This window comes from Piliocolobus tephrosceles, chromosome 12 (assembly GCF_002776525.5).
Source record: "Piliocolobus tephrosceles isolate RC106 chromosome 12, ASM277652v3, whole genome shotgun sequence".
NCBI lineage: Eukaryota > Metazoa > Chordata > Mammalia > Primates > Cercopithecidae > Piliocolobus > Piliocolobus tephrosceles.
In genome coordinates, this window is record NC_045445.1 from 4,705,349 (window position 1) to 4,714,440 (window position 9,092).

Below are 9,092 nucleotides of genomic sequence, written 5' to 3' on the forward strand. Positions count from 1 at the left end.
CATAGTCCAGTTTAGTGATTTTCTTTTTTTTTTTTTTGAGATGGAGTCTCGCTCTGTCGCCCAGGCTGGAGTGCAGTGGCCGGATCTCAGCTCACTACAAGCTCCGCCTTCCGGGTTCACGCCATTCTCCTGCCTCAGCCTCCCGAGTAGCTGGGACTACAGGCGCCTGCCACCTCGCCTGGCTAATTTTTTGTATTTTTTTTAGTAGAGACGGGGTTTCACCGTGTTAGCCAGGATGGTCTCGATCTCCTGACCTCGTGATCCGCCCGTCTCGGCCTCCCAAAGTGCTGGGATTACAGGCTTGAGCCACCGCGCCCGGCCCAGTTTAGTGATTTTCATATTTTAATTCTCATTCATGTAGTAAGGAATAAATTTTACTTCTCTGCAATTGTATGGTACATTAACTTGGTATATGTAGATTATACTTATATTGATGTTTATATACATAAACACATATATGTATGTATATAGATTTATATTATATACATAAAATTATATGCATTTATATGTATATGACTTTATGTATATATTTATACATGTATATATGTATACTATATATACTTATTAAACAGTATCTACTCATAATATGTGTGATTCACACATACTTCCCATTCTATTTCTAGTTCATTCTTTATATTTCATTAAAATAATACGTTTTTTGAAAGTCAGTCCTCTCTCACTGTTTCAGGTTTTTATTAGCAAAACTCTGGAGTTGAAGTTTCTCAATCAACCCGAATTTCCTCATGTCCTGGTATTACCCTCACTGTTTGTTTCCGATTTTTATTAGCAAAACTCTGGAGCCATAGTTTCTCAATCAACCTGTATTTCCTCATGTCCAGGTATTACCCCAGGGCTACCCACATTGTGTATTGAAGTGCTGCCTCAGATTGTGCAATGATGTGGGGTGGAATTTTAAAATCTTTCCTCCTACCCATCCTGTAGTCTTCCAGTTTGCAGACTACAGACTTCTTCAAGTTCCCTCTGGCCTGCCCCACCCCAAACACAAGTACCAGTTCAATACAGTCATCGTTCATTCCCAGGGCTTTCTCTGTTTTCTAGTTTAGATTTTATTGCTGATATATATTTTTTTCTTTTTCCCTTTTGTATTTTTCCAGGGTTGATTTTGGGAGCAGAACGCAACACCTGATCTCGATTGAAACTTTGGCAGCTACAGGTAAGGCACTTTACTCTGTATTTTGTTTAAGTAGCATTTGCATCTTTGCCATATTCTGTTCCCTGATGATTAATATGGTGTACTGCTTCATTCGTTTTAGATTTTTTTTCCTGACTCTGTCATAAACTTGTACAGTTGCCTCCATAAACATCTTGTATATTTTGGTTAGGCTTCTTCTTAGTTGTATTTTGGATTTTAATTATGTTGTAAATGATATATTTTTTATTTTATATTCTAAGTGTCTCTTGTGTGACAGGCCTTTGATTTTGCTGTTATAATCTTTAATATGCTCTTTTCTGAAGTCTCTTCATTTGCATATTCAATGCATCTGTTACTTTCAATTTTCTTGATGATTACATTGTGAAAAATACTATTTATTTTCAATCTTCATACCTCGTTTCAATTTTTCTTTCCATAGCTCTCTTTTTCATTTTGATATCCATTGCAGCTATGGACGATGGTGGAGTGAGTATACGTCAGTGACTTGTCCCTGCTGTGAATGAAAATACTTCTAACATTTCAAATTCAAGTATGCTTCCTGTCAATTTTAGGAAATCAAAGTTTTTAATCTTAGTTTGCTAAAAGGTGTTAATTACAAATCACATACACTTTCTTTCAGAGGATTTTTCTGTACCCATTTTTATGATTGAATGCTTTTTTCTACTATATCTTGAATGTAAGGAATTACAATGGAAATTTTTTCTAATATTAAATAATATTTTTATTCCTTGCATGCAGGCTGCTTATTCATTTAGTCAACTGCTGTGATGAATATATGATTATCTGTTTAGGACATTTGCTGTGATATCAATGAACAGTTGACTCACGTGTTCTTTTCATGTAGGCTAGGGATGTCTTAACCTGTTTCTTCAATCCAGAAGAGAGAGCCTGGGAGAATGAATTGAAGAACTGCCCATCCATTTTTGAGGCTTTGGGAGAGCTAAGATGATTATTAGTTTTCCTTGACCATTTGGTAGAACTGGCCTCCAAAACTGCCTGACCTGGAACATTTGAGAGTGGCTTGAGCTTTCAATACACTTTCAGTTTGGATGTACCATTGGTTTTATCCATTCACCTCTTGAGCGAAGTTATCTTTGACAATTATGAGTAAGCTGTTATATATTTTTGTACATGATTTTGCATATGCAAACCTAAATTTTCAATTCACTTACACAAAATCTAGAAGTACCATTGCTGAATCTAATGCTGTCTTTGTTTCCCCATATAAGAAATGACCAAAAGACCTTGTAGAGTAAATGTATCATTTTTCTTTTCTACCAGTAATGAATGAGAATTCCACAGCCTATCCAGAATTTGGTATTTTCAGTTTTTTGAATTTTATTCATTGTAATAGCTGTGTAAGGAAATCTTACTGCTGTTTACATTTGCATTTTGTTGAATAATTATGCTGATTATCTTTTCATTTTTTTGTGATCTTTATATCTTCATGGGTGAAGTGTCTATGAATCATTTACATTTTTATTGGTTTCTTTGTTTTTATATGGAGAAGTGTTAAACGTTGTTTATTTACTCAGTATGAAAGTACTTTGTCAGCTACTGAATTCACAAATATTTTCTTCTCATCTGTGGCTTTTTTCCCCATTCTTGTAACAGTGTCTTTGTTTAGTAAACTTTCTATTTTAGAATATTTTTTATTTAAATAAATATTGCAAAGACAGTTAAGAGAGTGTTCGTATGCATTATACCCAATTTCTTCCATTACAAACGTCACACTTTAATATGATACATTTATCACAACTAACAAACAAATATCCATCCTCAGCCTCCTTTCATTGTTCCAGGATCCCATCTAGGGTACCACATTATCTTAGTCATCATGTATCCTTAGAATCTTTTTAACTGTGATGGTTTCTTGGATTTTTCTTGTATTTGATGACTTTGACAGTTTTGGAGAGTAAAAGCAATTCGTGGAATTACACCTCATTTGGAATTTTTCTGACATTTTTCTCATAATTAGACTAGGGTGATGGGTTTATGGTAGGAGGACAAGAGAGATGAATTGTCATTTTCATCACAAAATATTCTACCCCTGTGACTTATTGCTATTGATATTGACATTCATCATCTATCTGAGGTAGTGTTTGTCAGGTTTTCCTTCTGTAAGGTTATTACATTCTCCCTTTCCATATTGTACTTTATAGGAGAAAGTCAGTATCGGCAGCCCATTAAGGAGCAGTGAGGCTCAGCCTCCTTGGGAAGGGGTGGTATTGATATGAATGATTTGGAATTGTTCTCAATGGGAGATTTGTCTGTTCTCCCTCATTTATGTATTTATTCACTCATTGATTTATCTCCAATGAATTCATGGTTATTTATCACATGTTTTTGAGTATAATCCAATACCACTTTATTTTGTTGTTCAAATTGTTCCATCTTTGTCCATTGGGAGCTGTTTCAGTTGACTTTAGTGTCCCATTCACATATCTGCTGTATTATATTTGTTTTTAGCTCTGTCTTACTTTCTGTCATAACAAGATGGTGCAAATATACTCATTTGTATGTTTCTTGTTCCAGTCATAGAATAATTCATATTCCATGGATTTCCACTTACTTTTATTGGAGAAGAGTATTAGAATGCTGGATGTGAGTGCTAGGCATGCTCATTGTTCCTGGGGAGTAGTTGCGCCTAGCTGTCTCAATTGACAGAGCAATGAAGTGTATGTATGTATATTAACCTGAGTAGATACAAATATCTTTAAATTTTTACATGTGCAACCCTCTGTATGTATATTAAGCTGAATATGAATTCTTACTGATATCTCAAACACTACTCTATTACTACAAGGAGCTTCTAGTCTGCTTCCTTTGTTTACCTATAAACATCCACTTCAACAGTCAGTAATCTAACACCCACCATTCTTCATCCATATAATTAGTTCATGGGTGTGTGTGTGTGTGTGTATATATACACACATATATATATATTTCAATATATATTTCTATATATATATTTCAACATAGAAATATATACATACAGAATTATATATATAGAGAGAAATATATATATAGATAGATAGATAGATATCTCTCTCTCGCTCTTAATATCCTTAGTGGTACCAGAATTGTTAACCCCCTATCTGTGGGAAACAGCTTTATCAACTAGACTATACTTCAGTACAGTTCCTTTTGCCTTCAATCATAGACACTCCCTTCCACAGTTACATAGGCCAGCACCATATCCTCTGATACTCATCAATGAGGTTGTTTTATACATTTGTAACACAGTTAGATTGTTTTGCCATGATCTATATCTCACCTTGGGATCTCCCAACCTCCTAATTTTTTTAAACTTCACATACATTAAGGTTTACTGTTTGTGTTTTAAGGTTCTGTGCTCTTTGAGAAATGCACAATGCAATCCACCTTCTGATAATAAATAATCCACAATGGTATAATGTAATTCATTATTGCAGTATCCAAGAGAATGGTTTCACCAGACTAATAAATCTCCTCTGCTTATCCTAGTCATACCTTCTCCCCACCCCAGATCCTGGCCACAACAGATAATTTTATTGTCTTTACAGTTTCGTATTCTCTAGAATGTGAAATAAATTAGATCATATACTACCTTGCCTTTTCAGAGTGGCTTCTTTTACTTAAGACTAAGTATTTAAGATTTATTCATGTTCTTGTGTGCCTTGAAAGGCTTTTTTTTTTTTTTTTGACAGAGTCTTGCTCTGTTGCCCAGGCTGGAGTGCAGTGGTGTGATCTTGGCTCACTGTAACCTCTGCCTCCTGAGTTCAAGTGATTCTCATACCTCAGACTCCTGAGAAACTGGGATTACAGATGTGTGCCACTATGCTCAGCTTTTTTTTTTGTTTTGTTTTGTTTTGTTTTTTTTAGTAGAGACAGGGTTTCACCATGTTGGCCAGGCTGGTCTCAAACTCCTGACCTCAAGTGATCTACCCGCCTCGACCTCTCGAAGTGCTGGGACCTCCCGAAGTGCTGGGATTACAGGCGTGAGCCACTGCCTCAGGCTGAAAGGTCATTTTTGATCAATGAGTAGTGTTCAATTATTGTTGAGCCACAGTTTGTTTATTCATTCGCCTCTAGAAAAACATTTTGGTTGCTTCTAGTTTTTGGCAATTATGAAATAAGCTGATATACACATTCATATGTAAGATTTTTTGTGTGGAGATATGTTTGCAAATTAGTTGGAAGTATGCCTTGGAATGGCAAAACTGTGTTCAGCTTTGTAAAAATATCAACTGACAAACCATCTTTGAATGTGGCTGTACTACTTTGCATTCCCAGTAACAAGGGATGAGAGTGCCTTTTGTTCTTCATTGTTGCCAGCAATTGGCATTGTCAGTTTTTTTTTTAATTTTTTAATTTTTATTTTAGGCATTCTAGTAGGTGTGCATCTCATTGCTATTCAATTCACAATTCCTTAATGAAATGTGATGTTGACTCTCTTCTCTTTTCCTTATTTTCCTTCTGTATATCTTGGTAATGTGTCTGTTCAGAGTTTTCACCAATTTATTAATTGTGTTTTCATAAGTTTTCTTATTGTTTAGTTTTAAACATTCCCTGAAGATTTTGGATTCAAGTCATCTATCAGATATATGTTTTGCAAATATTTTCTCAAAGTCTGTAACTTCTTTTTTTTTTTTTGTTTTTGCTAGACAGTGTGTTTTACAGAGCACTATTATTTTTTAAATTCTAGAATATGTACCTTATCAAGTTTTTCCTCGATGGGACATGTTTTTAATGTTTTATCTAAAAACCCATCACCAATGTGAAGTGACGTAGATATTCCCCCTATGTTTTCTTCCAGATGTTTTATAATTTTTCATTTTATATTTGAGTCTATGAACTATTTTGAGATAATTCTTTGTGAAAGATGTAAGGCTTATCTAGGTTCATTTCTTTGCATATTGACATGCATTCATTCAGGTGTCATTTGTTGGAGAGATTGTCATTTCTCCAGAGAATTGAATTTGCACTTTGTCAAAACTCGGTATATTTTTTTGGGTCCCTTTCTATGCTCTATTTTGTTCCATGACGTGTGTTTTCCCTTTTGCCAATATTACACATTGTTGATTATGGTGGCTTTACAGAATACCTGTATATAAAAACTAACATCAACCATGAGAAGTCACATTTGTAGTAATTTCCTTTATGTGATGTAATGAGAATGGCATTTTACCTCTGAGATCTTCCACTGAAAACCTATACCCCCATTCTAATAATGAGAAAAAAATATAAGACAAATGCCACTAGATGGGCTGTACACTAAAGAGCTGACCAATATTCCACAAAATGTTAAGATCATCAGAAACAAGAAAAGTCTCAGATATTGTCATGACAAAGAGGAGACTAGGGAGACATGACTAACAAATGTAATGAAGTGCCTTGGGTGTGATCTTGAAACAGCAAGAGAAAATTCAGTATGAATGAGGACATCTGATAAAGTATAGACTTCTGCTAAAAAAATTATGTATCAATACTAATTCATTAATATAGAAAAATGTACAATCTAACGTAAGACTTTAATAACAGGGAAACTGTGTGTGAAGCATTTGGAAATTCTCTTTATCGTGTTTGCAATAATTTTGTAAATCCAAAACAGTTTAAAAATCTAAAATGTATTTAAAAAATAAGTCTTGGGCTGGGTGCAGTGGCTCATGCCTGTAATCCCAACAATTTGGGTGGCCGAGGCGGGCGGATCACCTGAGGTTGGGAGTTCAAGACCAGCCTGAGCAACATGGAGAGACCCCATCTCCACTAAAAATACAAAATTAGCCAGGTGTGGTGGCACAAGCCTGTAATCCCAGCTACTTGGCAGGCTGAGGCCGAAGAATCCCTTGAACCCCGGGAGGCGGAGGATGCTGTGAGCCAAGATTGCATCACTGCACTCCAGCCTGGGCAACAAGAGTGAAGCTCCGTCTCAAAAAAAAAAAAGAAAAAAAGTCTTGGACCCCATTAGAAATAACAAGTGCAGCCAGTCCTTACTCTGAGTATTGACACTCCAATGGGAAAAGAATAAGCGCTTTTATTCGCCCTTCTGGTGTATTTCAAGGTATCACAATAGCTACAGTTCACAAGGGAGAGTTCTTCACTGAAGATTTGCAGCTGAGGATAGTGAAGACTATGTTTCACAAAAAACAAACAAACAAACAAACAAAAAACACAATATCTGAAACCCCCAGTGACAGAACTGATGTCAGAAGGATGAAACACTTTGGTTGAATGTCAGTGAGGCATCCTACAAGAAAGGAATGAAACTGTCATCACCCCAAACCACAGGTCAGTGTTGAGAAGATCAAGAGTGAAACAGCCAGAAATCATGTGCCTTGTGCTAAGATGCAGTTGAAGACATGACATTTCCTATGAAATCATTTTATCAGAACAAAGTCAGACCTGTCTCTAAGCTAGCCACTGAGGCTAACTTCCTATGATCAGAACACTGAGAAAGAGCAACAAATTAAATGACACAAAGAGGCAGCAGACAGACAAATGAGTAGTGGCGAGACATGCTGCAGGTCCACCAATTTGTCTGCTAAAACAAGTCTACAGAATGAAAAAGCATGGTAGGATGGAGGCAGGCATTGTGGGCAATAGGTCTGTCAGAGACTAAAAGTGATCCAAGTGTACGAACTAAAGTTGAAAATCCATACACCCCAAGCCTCAGAATGTCTTCTGGGTAGTGGGGTGTGGGGGGAGATGAGGATGGTTAATGGGTACAAAAAATAGTTAGAAAGAAGGAATAAGACCTAGTATGTGATAAGACAACAGACAGACAATAATAATTTAATTGCACATTTTAAAACAACTAAAAGAGTATAATTGAATTTTTTGTAACACAAAAGATAAATGCTTGAGGCAATTGATACCCCATTTTCCTTGATGTGATTATTACACATTGCATGATTTTATCAAAATATCTCATGTACCCTATAAATATATATACCATGTACCCACAAAAATAAAAAAATAAAAATAAAACCTTCAACATGTAGTTAATGATCATGAAATCTGGCCAGCTCTTAAGAACTATCTCCTGATGGGGCTGGGGAGAGGCCAAGTGGACCAGGTCCAGTGACAGTCTCTCACTGGCTTCGCTGCAGGCTTCAGCCATGTGGCATGGGGCATCAGGCACTGGGTAACTGTTGCTGGCTCTCCTTCCCTGATCATAGGGGAGATAGCTGAGGCCAGGGTGAGGGCTGGGCCCTGGTAATGAGACTGCCATTGGTTATAAGGTAAGCCAATCATGTACCTCTTCTGTGCCTCCATTCCTCGTCTATAAAGTGGGCATATAATAGTAAAAGTTCAGAGCATTGGTGTGAGTTTATACCTGATGTCACCTGCATGTAAAATGTCTGGCCCAAATGAAATGGTAAATAAGAAGTAGACTTTGTTATTGTATGTCTAAGTTGCACCTTCCCCCTCATACTTTAACATTTCTAAACCTGGATATAACTTATGACCCACATGCACGTTGATTAATGCACTTATTTTCTTTTCCTCCTGAAAATCTGTTATCATGAATGGTTCTTCTCACATCTTGGAACTGCGCAGACATGGTACAAGTGGTTCTGGATGGGGCAACAGTCACAGCTACTGAACCAGGACGTGGATCAATATATAGGTCTGTGGGAATTGGCCCTTGGTGAAGCTTCCAAGACACCCTCCAGACTCATGATCCATGTACCAAAACCCAGACCCCAAATCTCTGTGAAGGAGGGTCCTCCTACTGGGCACCTTGAATGCACACAGCATACTTGTCTCTGGCCTTTCAGGTTCATGTTTCCAAAGAGCACTAGAGTGACATTCCAAATTCTTGCTGCCATAGCTTGAACTTGCAGGGCAGCCCTCCACATAGTTATTTAAGAAGTATTCTTGTTCACACAGTTGTTTTCAAGGTTTTTTTTTTTTTTTTTTTTTTTTTTTTTTT